The sequence below is a fragment of the Budorcas taxicolor genome, chromosome 10 (assembly GCF_023091745.1).
Source record: "Budorcas taxicolor isolate Tak-1 chromosome 10, Takin1.1, whole genome shotgun sequence".
Classification (NCBI taxonomy): domain Eukaryota; kingdom Metazoa; phylum Chordata; class Mammalia; order Artiodactyla; family Bovidae; genus Budorcas; species Budorcas taxicolor.
In genome coordinates, this window is record NC_068919.1 from 84265956 (window position 1) to 84282703 (window position 16748).

Consider the following 16748-nt stretch of genomic DNA (forward strand, 5'->3'; position numbering starts at 1 on the left):
ATTGCGTTCTACTATTTTCACTGAGGAAAGAGGATGCGTGTCATTACAGCTTCTTTGGCACCTATCCGTGTCAAGGTGGGTATACTTTTGATATATTTGATTTCTTAAGTATGTTTTGGGGCATTATCTTTTCGAAATTCTCTTCAGCCATAAAATATAAGCTCATTATTTTTAAAAGTGTATCAGAGATAATACTAAAACCCTCCATTGAGCAACAAACACCTTAAAGTCTTAGAAGTAGTTACTGTTATCATTTTGGAATGTGGCTTTCCAAACCATTTTCTGTGCATCTTAATGACCCAGATAACCATGATGGTGTGGTCACTCACCTAGAGCCAGACACCCTGGAATGTGGAGTCAAGTGGGCCTTAGAAAGCAATACTGTGAGCAAAAAACTAGTGGAGGTGATGGAATTCTAGCTGAGCTATTTCAGGTCCTAAAGATGATGGTGTTAAAGTGCTGCTCTCAATTTGTCAACAAATTTGGAAAACAGCAGTGGCCACAGGACTGGAAAAGGTCAGTTTTCATTCCAGTCCCAAAGAAGAACAGTTCCAAAGAATGTTCAAACCACTGGACAATTGCGCTCATTTCACATGCTAGCAAGGTAATGCTCAAAATCCTTCAAACTATGCTTCAACAGTATGTGAACTGAGAATTTCCAGATGTACAAGCTGGATTTAGAAAAGGCAGAGGAACCACAGATCAAATTGCCAACACCTGTTGAATCATAGAAAAAGCAAGATAATTCCAAAAAAAGTCTACTTCTGCATCATTGACTATCCTAGTATTTGACAGTGTGGGTCACAACAAACGGGAAAATTCTTAAAAGATGTGAATACCAGATCCTTACTTGTCTCCTGAAGAACCTGTATGTGGGTCAAGAAGCAAGAGTAAGAACCAGACATGGAACAACAGATTGGTTCCAAATTGGGAAAGGAGTACAACAAGGCTATATATGGTCACCCTGCTTATTTAAATTACATGCACAGTACATGGTGAAATGCTGGGCTAGATGAATCACAAGCTGAAATCAAGACTGCTGGAAGAAATAACAACCTCAGATACGCAGATGATTCCACTCTAATGACAGAAAGTGAAGAGGAACTGAAGAGCTTCTTGATGAAGGTGAAAGAGGAGAGTGAAAAGGCTGGCTTGAAATTCAACATTCAAAAAACTAAGATCATGGCATCCAGCCCCATCACTTCATGGCAGATAAAAGGGGCAAAAGTAGAAGCAGTGACAGATTTTATTTTCTTGGGTTCCAAAATCACTGTGGACAGTGATTGCAGCCATGAAGTTAAAAGACTCCCGCTTCTTGGAAGGAAAGCTATGACAAATCTAGACAGCGTATTAAAAGGCAAAGACATCACTTTACTGACAAAGGTCCATATCATCAAAGCTACAGTTTTTCCAGTAGTCCTGTACAGATGTGAGAGTTGGACCATAAAGAAGGCTGAGCACCAAAGAATTGATGCTTTCAAACTGTGGTGCTGGAGAAGACTCTTAAGAGTCCCTTGACATGCAAGGAAATCAAACCAGTCAATCCTAAATGAAATCAAACCCTGAATATTTATCAGGACTGATAGCTGAAGCTGAAACTCCAATATTTGGCCACCTGGTGTGAAGAGCCAACTCATTGCAAAAGACCCTGATGCTGGGAAAGATGGAAGACAAAAGGAGAAGAGGCGGCAGACCCTGAACATTCATCGGAAGGACTGATGCTGAAGCTGAAATTCCAGTATTTGGCCACCTGATATGAAGAGCCAACCTACTGGTAAAGACCCTGATGCTGGGAAAGATTGAAGGCAAAAGGAGAAGAGGCAGCAGAGGATGAGATGGTTAGATAGCATCACCAACTCAATGGACATGAATCTGAGCGAACTCCAGGAGATAGTGGAGGACAGAGGAGCCTGGCTGGCTGCAGTCCATGGGGTTGCAAACAACTGGACATGAATTATTGACTGAACAACAACAAATATACGTGTATCTATAAGGATATATTTTTATTTTTTCAATGAGTGATATTCTTTACACATTGTTTTGTAGACCCACTATGTCATATACACATACACACTTTATGTATGTGTATATCCTATTATATGTGTATAACAGATTATTGTATTTTCCCTTATTTGTGACAGTTTTTACCTGTCATAACAATGTTGCATTGAACATCCTTGTAAATGTCCATTTTGGGGGTATAATTTCCTATTTTCCAGATAAAAAAGTAATTGAATTACTGGGCTATAAGGAAACAATCTCTTTTTTTATGTCCTCCTAATAATTATATATATGTGTGTGTTTTAGAGAAAGTCCTAACATAATGTCCAGGGTTTCAAAAGAAATGCTTTTGGGGAGTATTTTAGAATTCTAGTTTTAATATTACTACTCTCATTTAACGTCTGCCTTTTGAATCAATTTGAAATTGATACAGATAAGCAAAATAGGGTCTAGGAAGTAGCCATGTTCAAAATTAGTAAGCTTTTGAGTGATGTGTTTCAATGGTGGGGAAATGAAATTTTCAATTGAGAAAATAATCTCCCTTAATCATGAAGTTCTTTTTTCCAAATCTTTTTCTGCTCTCTTGGGAATTACAACTGGATCCATGGGAGCTGTTAAAATATTTTTTCACATCACACATTTTAAAAAATACTAGTTTGAATAATCCTGGAAAGTGTAGGTTTTTATACTGTGCCCTTACAAATCTTTTTAAAAGAGTGTTCCTTAATACAAATTACTAATACCAGAAATGAAAGAGCGTGTCACTACAGATTCAGTGGACATTAAAAGGGTAACAAAGGAATACTATGAACAACCCTTTCCCACAGTTTTGACATATAGATGAAACAGATCAATCACTTGAAAGGCACAATCAGCTAAAACTCACACAAGAAGGTATAAATTTGAATAGACCTGTATAGTATCTATTGGTTTGTCCAAAAAGTTTGTTTGGGTTTTTCCACATAAGTGTGCAGAAAAACCCAAAGGAACTTTTTGGCCAACCAGTATTTTAAAAACCAATAAATATTAGCCTTCCAAACCAGAAAGCACCAGGTTCAGATGAATTCACTGGGAATTTTGTCAAACACTTAAGAAAGATATTACATCAATTCCTTATTATCTCTTCCAGATGATAGAAACAGAGGGAATGCTTCTTAACATTATGAGGCCAGTTACTGTCCTAATATCAAAACCAAAAACATTACAAGAAAACTGCAGACTATAGCCCTCTCACATGAAATACAGAAATCCTCAACAAAAGACTAGCAAATCCAACAATGTAGGAAAAGAATTATATACTATGACCAAGTGGGAAATATACCAGCTATGCAAGGCTGGTTCAACACATATGAATAGATGTGGTAGAAGCATCTAACAGAATCCAACACCCATTTAAGATAAAACCCTCAGTTAACAAGGGATAGAGGGGAACTTCCTTATATAAAGAATGTGAAAACCCTACAAACTAACATGTTTCATCACACTTAATGATGAGAGACTTGAAGCTTTCCCACTAATATCATGAGCAAGACAAGGATGTCCCCTTATACCAGCACTTTTCAACATTGTATCTGATGTCCTAGTTAATGCAGTAAGGCAAGGAAACAAAATGTATATACATTGGGAAGAAAGAAAGAAAACTTTGTGTACAGAAGATGTGGTTATTTCTGTAGAAAATCTGAATCAACAAACTCCTGGAACTAAGAAGCAATTATAGCAAGATTGCAGGGTACACAAGATGGATACATAAAAGTCAGTTGCTTTCCTGTGTACCAGCAATAAACAAGTAGAATTTGAAATTTAAAACAAAACCATTTACGTTCGCCCCCCCCCCCCAAAATGAAGTATGTGGTATAAATCTGACATGACATGTACAAGATCTATATGAAGAAACTGAACTCTGATAAATAAATGCTGATATTCCATGTTCATGGATAGAAAGACTCAGTATTGTCAAGATGTCAATTCTTGGGTTTCCCTGTTGTCCAGCGGTTAAAAATCTGCCTGTCAATCCTGGGGACACAGATTCAATCCCTGATCTAGGAAGATTCCACATGTTGTGGGGCAACTAAGCATGTGTGTCTCAAATACTGAGCTAGTGCTCTGGAGGCCGTGAGCCACAACTGCTGAGCCTGTGTACCGTAGAGCCAGTGCTCCCCAAGGAGAGAAGCCTCTGCAGTGAGAAGCCTGTGTACCACAACTCAAGAGTAGCCCCTGCTGCCTGCAACTAGAGAAAAAAGCCTGCTCACAGCAAGGAAGACCTAGTGTGGCCAAAAATAAAGGAGGAAAAAAATTTTTAACGGATGTCCATTCTTTCCAAATTGATCTATAAATTCAATGCAATCCCAGTCACAATTCAGCAGAATTTTTTGTGGATGTCAACAAACTGATTCTAAAGTTCATATGGAGGGGCAGAAGATCCAGAATAGCCAACAGTATTGAACAGAACTCAAGGCCTAGTCCTACTTACTTGAAGCTGGACTTCAAGACAGTGTGGTATTTATGAAGGAACAGACAAAATAAGTAGATGGAACAGAATTGAGAGCCCTAAGTAGACCCACATGAATATATAATCAGCTGATCTTTGGCAAAGGAGCAAAGGCAATGTAATGGAGCGAAGATGGTATTTTCAGCAGACAGTGCTGAAACAGCATTGACATGCAAATAAGTAAACAAAAATTAACTCCAAGTGGATCACAGACCTAATTGTAAAACACAAAACTATACTTCTAGAAGCGAACATAGAAAAGGTAGATGGTCTTGGTTTTGGTGATGACTTTTTAGAACAAGGGCATAACCCACAAAAGAAAGAATCGATGAATTAGACTTCATTCAAATTAAAATTTCTGCAAAAGATGTGGTCAAGGGAATTAAAAGGCCACAGACTGGGAGAAAATACTTGCAAACTGCATATATCTGATAAAGAACTATTATCCAAAATCAGAAAGAACTTAAAACTCAACAATAAGAAAAAGTCCCAATTTTAAAATGGGCCAAAAACCTTGTCACCTCACCAGAGAAGATAAACAGATGATTGATAAGCATATGAAAAGATGTTTTACATCTTGTGTCTAGGGAATGCAGGTTAAACAATGAGGTATATGGGTCAAGAAACAACAATCAGAACCAAACATGGGACAACTCACTGGTTCCAAATTGGGAAAGGAGTACAAGGCTGTATATTGTCACCCTGCTTATTTAACTTACATGCAGAATACATCATAGGAAGAGCCAGAATGAATGAATCACAAGCTGAAATCAGGATTGCCAGGAGAAATAACAATCTCAGATACACAGATAATACCACTCTAATGACAGAAAGTGAAGAACTAAAGAGCCTCTTGATGAGGGTGAAAGAGATGAAAAAACTGGCTTGAAGATCATAGTATCTGGTTCCATTGCTTCCTGGCAAATAGGAGGGGAAAAAGTGGAGCAGTGACAGATTTTATTTTCTTGGGCTCCGGAATCACTGCAGACAGTGACTACAGCCATGAAATTAAAAGGTGCCTTCTCCTTGGAAGGAAAGCTATGACAAACCTAGAAAGAGTATTATTAATAAAAAGCAGAGACTTTGCTTTGCCAACATAGGTCCATATAATTAGAGCTCTGGTTTTCCCATAGTCCTATTCAGATGTGAGAGTTGAACCATAAAGAAGGGTGAGCACCAAAGAACTGATGCTTTCAAGTCGTGGTGCTGGAGAGTCCCTTGACTGCAAGGAGATCAAACCAGTCAATTCTAAAGAAATCAAACCCTGAATATTCATTTGAAGGACCCTTGCTGAAGCTGAAGCTCCAATACTTTGGCCACCTGATGCTAAGAGCCGACTTACTGGGACAGACCCTAGGAAAGATTGAAGGCAAAAAGAGACTGGGTGGCAGAGGATGAGATGATTAGAAAGCATCGCTGATGCAATGGACATGAATTTGAGCAAGCTCCAGGAGATAGTGGGGGACAGAGGAACCTGGTGTGCTATAGTCCCTGGGGTCGCAAACAAACAGGCACGTCTTAGTGACTGAAGAACAACAGAACAACTACACATCTAGACAGCACAACATCTGTTAGAATGGCCAAAATCGAGAGCAGTTGAGAACATGCCAGTATCGAGTGCTCGCAAAGACGGGAAGCAACAGGAACTCTCATTCATTGCTGGTAGCAATGCAAAGTGGTATAGCCACTTAGGAGGACTGGCAGTTTCTTACAAAAGTCAGCGTGTTCTTAACCATACCGTCTAGCAATCACACTCCTTGGTATTTACCCAAAGGAGTTGAAAACTGCGACCACACAATAATCTTCACATGGTGGTTTATAGCAGCTCTGTTCTATAATTGTCAAAATTTGGAAGCAACCAGATAACTTTCTGTAGGTGAAGGGATAAATAAACTGTGGTACATCCAGACAATGGAACGTTGTTTAGCAGTAAAGTCAACCCATCAAAAGACATGGAGGAAACTTAAATGCATATTGCTAATTGAAACAAGCCAGTCTAAAATGCCACAGACTGTATTAGTCCAACTATATGACATTCTCAAAAAGGTAAAATTATGGAGATACTAAAAATTAATGTGATTGCTAGGGGTTAATGGGAAGGGAGGGATTTTTAGGGCAGCAAGACTATTTTGTATGATACAGTAATGGTGGATACATGTAATTATATGCTTGTCCAAACCCATGAGATGTACAATACCAAGAGAATGCTTATTAGACTGTGATGCAGATACATCAGCGTAGATTCATCATTTGTAACAAATGCACCACTCTGGTGGGAATGTTAATGGATATTGAAGCCTGTACTTCCATGGAGGTAGGGAGTATATATGGGAAATCTCTACCTTCTGCTTTATTTTTCTGTGAGCTCAAAATGGCTTGAAAAAATAAAGTATGTACATATATATAGAATGAGGGATTTCCTAATTTTCGTATGAGCCTTCTGCTCTCATTAGATGTGGATCTGAGTGTGGTCAGTAGGGCCTCTAACAAGATCCAAAAGGCAGTCCCAGAGTTTATTGTCAAGGAAGGGTATTGACAGTGGAGGCCCGAACCCAGGAATTGGTACGGTTCCAGTTGAATAATTGATAATTGCTTATATTCCATGACCACTGAAGCATATGATTACTCTTTTCTTTATGCATGTTTGGAAGAATGATGAAATATGAGAAGTGTTCTGTGTGAAGAGTTACGTGCTAAAGGCAGTAGTTATCAAACTGCATGTAAGAATTACCCTAGGGATCTTTTAAAACTCTCAAAGTTCAGGCTAAAGTTCACCAGGTAGTTCCAGTGGGTAGTCAAGTTTGAGAACTGGTAGGCCAAAGGAGATTTTAGACTTTAATTTATCTCTGTCTGAAGATAGTTTTATTACTTACAATTCCAAAAGGCCTTTGTCCATAACTTTGCAAGTGTGGAAGAATTTGGAGGTGTAGGAATGCTATTTGTTAATAACAAATTCCTAAAGTGAAAAATAAAATCCACCTAAGCTGGAATCAAGATTGCTGGGAGAAATATCCAATAAACTCAGATATGCAGATGAGACCACCCTTAGGGCAGAAAGTGAAGAGGAACTAAAAAACTTGATGAAAGTGAAAGTGGAGAGTGAAAAATTTGGCTTAAAGCTCAACATTCAGAAAATGAAGATCATGGCATCTGGTCCCATCACTTCATGGGAAATAGATGGGGAAACAGTGGAAACAGTGTCAGACTTTATTTTGGGGGGCTCCAAAGTCACTGCAGATGGTGACTGCAGCCATGAAGTTAAAAGACACTCCTTGGAAGAAAAGTTATGACCAACCTAGCATATTGAAAAGCAGAGACATTACTTTGCTGACAAAGGTCCGTCTAGTCAAGGCCATGGTTTTTCCAGTGGTCATGTATGGATGTGAGAATTGGACTGTGAAGAAAGCTGAGCACTGAAGAATTGATGCTGTTGAACTGTGGTGTTGGAGAAGACTCTTCAGAGTCCCTTGGACTGCAAGGAGATCCAACTAGTCCATTCTGAAGGAGATCAGCCCTGGAATTTCTTTGGAAGGAATGATGCTAAAGCTGAAACTCCAGTACTTTGGCCACCTCATGCGAAGAGTTGACTCATTGGAAAAGACTGATGCTGGGAGGGATTGGGGGCAGGAGAAGAAGGGGATGACAGAGGATGAGATGGCTGGGTGGCATCACTGACTCGATGGACATGAGTCTTGAGTGAACTCCGGGAGTTGGTGATGGACAGGGAGGCCTGGCTTGCTGCAAATTCGTGGGGTCGCAAGGAGTCGGACACGACTGAGAGCAACTGAACTGAACTGAGCCTGAAAGAGTTTCTAAAAGTGCTTGATATAGCCAAGGAACAGCTTAGGCACAGGAAGAATCTGGCTTATACTGGGAGCAAATAAAGCCAGTGTTTAAAATGTGTTTTAATCTAAAACACATATGTGCCCCTGGGCCTGAAAACAAGCCAAGACTTTCACAGTTGTGGTGAAGGTTCCTAACAACAGATAGAAATGAGTTGCCGTACAACGTTACTTCAGCTTTAAAGTTTAGAGGGGAAATATGATTTGTGAAGGGGGTGTTGTAGACAGGGGCTTCCCAGGTGGCTCAGATGGTAAAGAATCTGCCTACAATTCAGGAGACCTGAGTAGAGGAGTGAGGTGGGCATGCAGGACAGGTTATTTTGTGACTTCTCTCTGATCCCAAAGAGAACAGATCTAGCTGATAGTTCTAATTCTCTGTGTACTCAGAACAAAACCAAATAAACCCTAACAAAATGAAAATTGTGTCCTTTTAGAAGCACTCCAATCTGTGCTGGGTATGAACTTTTATATGTGTCTTCCTTAGAGTATATTACTTCTTCAATAGAACCCTTTCTTAAAGATTCTGATCTCTGTAGGTTTTTTTTTTTTTTTTAAGAATTATATAGATTCATAGGAAGTTAAAAAAAAGGCACAGCGAAGCCCTCACGCATCCGTGGCCCAGTCTCCACCATGACAACATCTTACATAAGCAGAGTTTATGTCTCAGAACCAAGAAATCAACATTGATTACTCCATGGAGGTTGTTCAGACTTCACCAGTTTTGTAAGCACTCAAGTGTGTAGTGTCTGTAATTCTATGCAGCTTTTCATGTGTAGCTTTGTGTAACCACTACCATTCTCGTGATATAATGCTTCACAAGGGATTCTGAAGAACTGCTAAGGGCTATGGAATGAGTCACTTTGTTTGTAGTCCCATCCCCGACTTGAGTTTGTAACTTTGTATTGCTGGGGACTGCCACATAGCTTTTGAAACCTAAAATGCTTTTGGTCTCCCCCCCCCCCCCCCCACCATGGGATCATCAGTACAGATGTGTGTCTCAGTTACTATGCTTCGAGGAGGTAAATTGTGATCACTTTTATTTAAAGAGAGTGAACTGATAAGTATGCCCCAAAGCATAAAAATCTGCTATTGATCTTCATTTTGGGGGCAAATTCAACAATTCTGTCACAACAAACGGACTGAATATTTGGAAGTTCTTTTCCTGCCAATTTTTAGAACATGTGAGATTTGCTCAATAAATAGTGTCTTTCTAATTCCTAAAACAGAAGACTGTCCACCTCCCAGAGAAATGCCCTGATAGATTTGAAGTGAATAGGCATGATTCTATAACACGTGAAAACTGTCACTTAACAGCATGTTCTGAGCGTTGTCAACGTATTAAACTCTGCCTCTCATTGTTTAGGTAATTAGTGTCTCCAGAGCTGAATGATACATAATCATATTTACCATTTACATGGTATGGGAATTTTAATTATCTTTGCATCCACTATGGCAAAACTAAGGTGTTTAGGAGTGTAAGTCCAGTGTTAAGCTTTCTGTTCCCAGGATTTGCAGATAAATCTACAATCTAGCAAAAACTGTTTACATGTGTGCTCTGCACCCCATTCTCTTCCATAGAAACTCTTATTTCTGACACTCTTTTTGGCAAGAGTTCCGTAGGAGAGAATAATTCTGGAGTTTGTTCTGGTTGGTTCAGTCAGTGAGCTCAGCCCTGATGAAGTAATGGGATGTATGATAAGGGATGAAATTTCTAAATACCAAGATATTCATCTTGAATAAAAGCAGCTTTGGGGTATTTATAAAGAATGTATTCTGCCCTATAAAGTTGTAGGATATTTGTTAGGGATTTGGTAGACCGTGAGTTCAGCAAAGCATCCAGTTGATAATCCTGTTGTCATAGAGAAAGCAAGAGAATTCCAAAAAAATACCTACTTTTGCTTCATTGACTACGCTAAAGCCTTTGATTGTGTGGATCACAATAAACTGGAAAATTCTTAAAAGAGATGGGAATATGAGACCACCTTACCTGTCTCCTGAGAAACCTGTATGTAGGTCAAGAAGCAACAGTTAGAACCTTACATAGAATAACTGGTTCAAAATTGGGAAAGGAGTGCAACAAGGCTGTATATTGTCACCCTGCTTATTTAACTTAAATGCAGAGCACATCATGTGAAATGCTGGGCTGGATGAATCCAAAGCTGGAATCGATTGCTAGGAGAAATATCAACAAACTCAGATATGCAGGTCTGATGGCAGAAAGTGAAGAGGAAGTAAGGAACCTCTTGAGGACGGTGAAAGAGGAGAGTGAAAAAGCTGGCTTGAAACTCACCATTCAAGAAACTAAGATCGTGGCATCCAGTCCCAGCACTTCATGGCAAGCAGATAGGGAGAGGGGGAAGCAATGGCAGATCTTTTGGGGGAAAAAGAGGGCTCCAAAATCACTGTGGACAGTGACATGAAATTAAAAGACACCTGCTTCTTGAAGGAAAACTATGACAAACCTAGACAGTGTGTTAGAAAGCAGAGACATCACTTGGCAGACAAGGTCCGTATAGTCAAAGGTGTGGTTCGTCCAGTGGTCCCAGATGTGCGAGTTGGACCATAAAAATGGCTGAGCACTGAAGAATTGATGCTTTTGAATCCTGGTGCTGGAGAGGACTCGAGAGTCTCTTGGACTGTAAGGAGATCAAAGCAGTCCATCCTAAAGGAAATGAGCCCTGAATAATCATTGGAAGGACTGATGCTGAAGCTGAAGTTCCAATACTTTGGCCACCTGATGCGAAAGTCTAACTCTGGAAAAGACCCTGATTTGGGGAAAGATTGACAGCAAAAGGAGGAGAGGGCAACAGAGGATGAGATGGTTAGATAGCATCACCGACTCAATGGACATGAACTTGAGCGACTCCAAGAGATAGTGAAGGACAGAGAAGCCTGGTGTGCTACAGTCCATGGGGTCGCAAAGAGTTGGACATGACTTAGCAACTGAACGACAACAAATTGTCTCATAAAGCTTGATTTGAAAAAGTCAGCTTATTTAGAACCAGTAGGCAAAAAACATCTAGAGTCTTAAATATTCTGAAAAAAGTAAGCACCAACCCACATTCATAAAAGAGCAGAGAAAGAAAATAATCAAATTTAATGACTCTAAAATGAACCAGAAGAGACTTCAGGTTATTTTCAATAAGAAAGCAAGCTTATCTTTGTGTAAATGTAGATTTTAAATATTGAGAGGAAATATTAAGAAATACTAATTTCCTCTCAAATATTAAGAAAGGAAAGCTAGGGTTATGTCATTAAATGCTCCCTGAACCCACCCACCCAATCAAGAAAGCAGTGAGACAGCCTCTTTAACAAGTGGAACAATTCAAAGATGTTTTGAATAACTGTACAGAAGTTAATTCATAAAATACTCAAGCCAAGAACTGTCCAGTGGACAATGATACAGCTTTAAAAAGCAGTTGCTAAAGACAGCAAGTAGGATAATTTTAGAAACGCTGTCAGTACATCAGTCACAAAGTTTATGGTTAAAAGGATGTCAAAAAAGCAATGTATCGGCCTATAAAAAAGAAAAGCTGGTTGATGTATTAGCAACCAACTAGACAACCCACTCCAGTGTTCTTGCCTGGAGAATCCCAGGGACGGGGGAGCCTGGCGGGCTGCCATCTATGGGGTCGCACAGAGTCGGACACGACTGAAGCGACGCAGCAGCAGCAGCAGCGGATAGCAGTGATCATGTCGTATGTCTAGTAAGCAGCACGTCAACATGCAGTTTTTACAAAAAGTAAACGAGGATGCATATGAAGTTCACAGTACAAGGCTGTTTTTAAAGCTGGGTTTTGTTTACCTCTCAGGAGATAGCACTTTAAAGCTGCTTTATGCTGTCGTCCCCTAAATCAGTGCACGTTACTGCATGGTTGTAGTGAAAAGAAAATTTAGAATATGTTTTGTATCAGTAATGTCACACATCAGTGCCATTCTTAAGAAATAATTATTTTTCACTGGTAGGAGTACAAATTCATGATTTTGCCAACCGTTTATGACTGCTGAGTAAGAACGTAGCTACTGAGCACCTACTGAACACTCGGAGTGTGCCAAGAATTTCATGTGTATGACTTTACCTAAAACTTAGAACAGTTTTATTGAGGTAGTTACTGTTTTATTATCTCTGTTCTACAAATGGGAAAGCTGAAGCCAAGGGAATAAACAGTTTGCAGAGATCATAGCTGGAAGGTGCATGAGCCAGAAAGAAAAGACGCTCTAGAACTCATGCCCCTAACCACAGTACTCTTCTTCGGAAAGGTGTTGGTTGAGGGGGACAGTGAATGTAGAGAGACTGCAGATCAGATCACTGAGAATAAAGTGGAGGAAAATGAGACATTCTGGCCTTAGACTGCTTTTCTAGCCTAAGGTACCCAGTGCTTGTTTACTTTTCAACCTTAGTTAAGGAGAAGCAGTGATCAAGGAGATAGGAGTCTGGGTGGAAGAAATATGAGGAGAACAATATGAGGGCACAGTAAAGGACACAGAAATGGTAGGGACCCAACAGAACCAGAAGATACTGAGAAAAGGTGGCAGGAACACACAGAAGAGCTGCACAAAAAAGCTTCACGACCCAGAGAACCAAGATGGTGTGATCACCCCCTAGAGCCAGACATCCTGGAATGCAAAGTCAAGTGGGCCTTAGGAAGCATCACTACAAACAAAGCTGGTGGAGGTGATGGAATTCCATTTGAGCTATTTCAAATCCTGAAAGATGATGCTGCACTCAATAGGCCAGCAAACTTGGAAAACTCAGCAGTGGCCACGGGACTGGAAAAGGTCAGTCCAATCCCAAAGAAAGGCAACGCCAAAAAATGCCCAAACTGCCCCACAGTTGCACTCATCTCACATAATAGCAAAGTAAAGCTCAAAGTTCTCCAAGCCAGGTTTCAACAATACATAAACTGTGAACTTCCAGATGTTCAAGCTGGTTTTAGAAAAGCAAGGAACCAGAGATCAAATTGCCAACATTGATTGGATCATCAAAAAAGCAAGAGAGTTCCAGAAAAACATCTGCTACTGCTTTATTGACTATGCCAAAGCCTTTGACTGTGTGGATCACAACAAACTGTGGAGAATTCTTAGAGAGATGGGAATACCAGACCACTTGACCTGCCACCTGAGAAATCTGTATGCAGGTCAAGAAGCAACAGTTAGAACTGAACATGGAACAACAAACTGGTTCCAAATCAGTCAAGGCTGTATATTGTCACCCTGCTTATTTAACTTATATGCAAAGTACATCATGAGAAATGGCCGGGCTGGATGAAGCACAAGCTGGAATCAAAATTACCAGGAGAAATATCAGTAACCTCAGATATGCAGATGACATCACCCTTATGACAGAAAGCAAAGAAGAACTAGAGTCTCTTAATGAAAGTGAAAGAGGAGAGTAAAAATGTTGACTTAAAGCACAACATTCAGAAAACTAAGATCGTGGCATCTGGTCCCATCACTTTATGGCAAATAGATGGGAAACAGTGTCAGATTTTATTTTGGGGGGGCTCCAAAATCACTGCAGATCGTGACTGCAGCCATGAAATTAAAAGACACTTGTTGCTTGAAAGAAAAACTATGACCAACCTAGACAGCATATTAAAAAGCAGAGACACTACTTTGCCAACAAAGATTCATCTAGTCAAAGCTATTGTTTTTCCAGTTGTCATGTATGACTGTGAGAATTGGACTATAAAGAAAGCTGAGTGCTGAAGAAAACTGTGGTGTTGGAGAAGACTCTTGAGAGTCCCTTGGACTGCAAGGAGATCCAACCAGTCCATCCTAAAGGAAATCAACCCTGAATAGTCATTGGAAGGACTGATGTTGAAGCTGAAACTCCAATTGTTTGGCCACCTGCTGCAAAGAAGTGACTCCTTTGAAAAGACCCTGATGCTGGGAAAGATTGAAGGCAGGAGGAGAAGGGGACGACAGAGGATGAGATGGCTGGATGGCATCATCGACTTGATGGACATGAGTTTGAGTAAGCTTCAGGAGTTGGTGATAGGTAGGCCTGGCGTGCTGTAGTTCATGGGGTCACAAAGAGTTGGACATGACTGAGCGACTGAACTGAACTGAAGGGAAAACTCGGATCTGACATTTAAGGGGTGACTCTGAAGAGTTCCAGAGTGGCAAAGCAAGAGTTTATGAGTATGAAGGATAAGATTGTGAGAAACAACCCCAGGGGACTTGGTGAAAGTGAAGGCAGATTCCTCAGGGAATGTATGAACATGTGAAATTGGTGGAGTTTGGAGGTGGGTGGGTGGGTGTTCCTGTATTGTTTTCATTATCTGTACCTGTCCTCAACGTTTCATCAGACATTCCCTTCCTTCTCTGGGGCCTCACATCTGATTTTCTAAAGCAACATGATTGAGCATCAACTCCTGGGTACTTGGTTGTACTATCTAAGTTTATATAATCTGAAAGCGCTCCTTCTGGTCTGTAGGAATTGTCTACCCTTTAAAAATGCCCTTTTCATGAATTATCTTATTCTACAACTGAGCACTTAGTACATCTTTTTAAGTATAAGTACCATGATCGACCTCAGAGATACGGCACACATTAACAGTAATCTCAAATAGGTAACCAGAGCTCATTCCTTACAGTGTGCGTTGTATATACTTAATTCTGACCAGGAGTAATTTTATACTTTCATGAGCATTTACACTTTGCTGTACACCAGAAACTAACAAACATCAACTATACTTCACTTTTAAAAAGAGATGATGAACAATTTAGGATGACACTTCATCCGGGAAACTGGTCACCAAAATTTCAGCAAATTTTTTAAGGATTTGACTTTAAAAGATGTGTTTTCTTAAAGGCACATGTAAAATTATGGAAGCCTTATTTTAAATTATTAATTTCTCTTAAGATTCTACATCATTGAAAACAAAGACACGTTTTAAAAAGTAGACCCATGTGCCTCCATGGGTCTGGGGGGTGCAGCTTTATTAAAGAGTGGTGTGCTGTCTCTGCCACTGTGCACTTTCTCTGATGGAAAGAAAATGGTTCAGGTGCCCCTTATGTACCTAGGAGATGCCTTTGGCCTTTTACTGTATGAATCTGGTCTGGAGCTGTGTATACTAAATGCAACCATGTTTGAAATAAAGGGTCCTAATGAACTCTTTCTGCATGGAATGCCAATTAACTGCCTGCTTTTCATTGATAATTGGACATTAACCCCTCAGTAGTACCATCATCTTAAACCACAGTCCAGCCCCTACTGTCCATCAACAAAGCATTATGCAGTATTTGACTAGACACTGGGCATGTTTAATTTGGGAGAGAATAGTACCCATATGCACCTTAATGGGAAGAAAAAGGTGAATAAACAATTGACCTTTGGCAATATTATGACTGCTAAAAGAACACAATAACCAGCTCAGCTTACACTCCGAATGTGTTCCCTCCATTCTTGGTAGAAACAAAAATAAAATAGAAAATTCTTCTGTTGGCAGAGAACATGTATTTATACATTCTTGTGTGTTTAGCTCAGTGGTTAGAGAACACTTCCTGGAAAGATTGCGGTTCACAAGTGTTTTCAATTTGAACTTGTGCGTTTCAAGGTTCACTGCCCTGGAGGTGGCTTGGCTCAGTGTTTAAAACACACACTAATGAATTTCAGGTTTGGGGCAGAAAGTGGCTGTTCCACATTGGACAATCATGTGAACTTGGAATTGCTTCCCCTAAATGTCTTAAATAACTATGTAATGTCACTCTGGATAGCAGGTTCTCCTGTCTCCAAACACAGATAACTGATTGCCTTTGCTCAGGATACTCAGTGCTTGCTTACTTTTAAAACTTAGATTTGGCAGAGTCTTTCATTTTTGTAAAGGGAACATTGTGGGAGAAAGTAGGGCAAAGATCATCTGAGTGCAGTTGGATGTACTGAGGGACACTTACAAATAACCTTGAAACAACCCCAAAAGACTGGTTCGGGCTGAATATTTGTCTTTTTCTTTCTTTCTTTCTTTCTTTTTTTTTTATTTTGCTTTTCCTCTTGGCTGTTTGGAATAAGAGAAAATTAAAAAGAAAGTCACCTTTCCTACCTTTCTGTGTTGATACATCTAGCAATAATTTAGGAACTTCATCCTATCTGATCCAGCTGACCTCAAAAGGAAGCAGGGTAGTTGGTATAGTAATTTCTGTAGAGGAGAAAGCAGTAAGCTAATGAAATCACAGACACTCCTTAGTCAGAACGAGCTCTGAGTGATGCCCTCCCTGGCCTGTGCACTTTTGGCATGCTTTCAAAGACTTGATTTTCTGACTAGCTGGGATGCTGCAATTACCCAGCATTCCAGAGGTCTTGCTTATATGCTCAGAGCAAGTCACCATTTGTGTTGGACCAGCAGGGGGGAAAGAAAAAAAGTTGATTTCCTGAATTCCTTTATCTGTGAAAGACTGACCACGGGCTGTAAGGT